Source organism: Branchiostoma belcheri, unplaced genomic scaffold, assembly GCF_001625305.1.
Source record: "Branchiostoma belcheri isolate BF01 breed outbred unplaced genomic scaffold, Haploidv18h27 scaffold36, whole genome shotgun sequence".
In the NCBI taxonomy this organism is placed as follows: domain Eukaryota; kingdom Metazoa; phylum Chordata; class Leptocardii; order Amphioxiformes; family Branchiostomatidae; genus Branchiostoma; species Branchiostoma belcheri.
The window spans coordinates 2,834,357-2,836,256 of NW_017803976.1; the positions used below are offsets into that span (position 1 = coordinate 2,834,357).

The following is a 1,900-nucleotide window of genomic DNA, read 5'->3' on the forward strand; positions in this document are numbered from 1 at the left end:
GGAGCCCAGTTCCTGTAAGAAAGTTTTGACCCGTCCATCCACTTGTTGTATTTGAGTCCTATCCAGACCATATCACCACACGCTCTGCAAATTAAAAGCAAAAGATAGCTCATTTTGTTTGTTTGCATACAAGATAAACCATCTTATTAACGTATCAAACTACTAATTTGTACTCATTACCTCCGGGAAATAGATGTTTCCTTCCGCAGAAGGTTCTGTTTCTGTTCGTGTTTGTATGTTGGTAGCTGTAACAGTGGATTTCATGCCTTGTCGGTATACGATTGGGGTCCAGTAGTGGCAAGGAATTGGACATTGTAGAACAAGGGGTATTTCAAAACCTACCAAAAACACTCTGTATACAAAAGCTGCCCTGCATTGCAATATTACACCATCCTTCCAAGTTCGGAACCCAAACATTCATACCGCCACCCAAAACAATACTTTCGTCTCGGCAGTAATGAAGTTAGCTTGGATGTCCATCATGTGGAGATGTAGCCAAAGAGTTGCACAATACTCACGAGATATGATACTTGCAACGAAATTGTTCTCTTGGCCGTCCCTGATAGAAGCGAGATTCGCGCCCATTCCTTTGCACCTTTGGTTCGCTGTACTGAAGCTGACTTCCTCGTTCATCAGCTTGTAGCAGTGGTTGTTGTGTTCACTCCATCCATGCTGACAGGGCCGGGCTACAGCAGACGGATTCATGGTTAGTGTATATTTCAAACTTACCAGTTTGACGGACACTCTCTTATTAACAGCAAGGAAATAGTCTCCACTTTTGTACTGTGGTCTCCAGCACATGGAAAAGAGGACGCCTGGAAGACCGCCCCTCACCTACTTAGATCTGTTCCAAATGACACCGGTTGTTTAAAAACGGGTTCCATTTCAAATCAAGATTTGGAATAAAACGAAGTAGAATGCACCTGTATTCCAAAACGTGGTCTATTCCAAAAGATGATTTGGAATAACACGAAGTGGAATGCCTGTTGCATTCCAAAACGTGATGCATTCCAAAACATAATTTTTCGAAATCACGTGTCTGGGGTGGAGCCTCGTACTTCTGAGGGCGTGGCTAAATTATACCTGTCTGGACATGTTATGTAACGCTTAGCGTTCCATTATGGCTACAGTCTGAGACGTGTCAGGTTTAATGATGAAATGCGAATGTCGAAATGTCCCACCTGTGTTTTTAGAATACCTGCCACTTATCGAAATATTGACAAACATTTCCCTAAGTTTTGATTGGTAGCTTTTGGATATTAGCATTGCCCGTGCTGTCTAAATTTTGACCCTATAAACCTCTTCAGTGTTAGTCTACGGCACGCCCGTCAATTAAACTTGGACACCCGCACACAGGACCGCCATTGCCCGGCCAAAGCATGGTAGAACTCACAGGCAACTGTGGCGACCATCTCTGTCACCATCTAAAAGTTCATGTTTAAACAAGGCAGCAGCAACTCCACACAAACTGTTGTTGTCGAGCCCTTTCCCAAGCCAACATGTCTGGAGCACGTTTTGGAATATTCCATAACGTGCCTTCAGTATGCATAATTTATCACCACTCCTGTCAATCATTCGTGATTGACAGCGTGGCCGGTCTTGTTTTGGAACATTCCATATCGTAGTCCAGCTGCGCCATGTCCAGCTACACCGTGTGGAATGCCTGTTGCATCCCAAAACGTGGTCCATTCCAAAACATGTTTTGGAATAACGTGCAACACCGTGCAACACCGTTTAGTGTGGCGTCAGGTGGTGTAGTGGTTTAGAGCAATCGACTGTGAACCGGGAGACCCGGGTTCGATTCCGAGTCATACCCGGGACATGTCTGAACATGCGCCCCGACGTCGTGCCCTTGGGAAAGGCACATACACGAATTCCCTCACCCACCCAGGTGTGAATG

At 45.2% G+C, this 1,900-nt stretch overlaps 1 pseudogene; it reads right to left on the bottom strand.

Moving 5' to 3' along the window:
* Positions 1-632: 632 nt before the first annotated feature.
* The window catches only part of LOC109476007, a 4,663-nt pseudogene continuing 3,395 nt past the window's right edge, over positions 633-1,900 (bottom strand).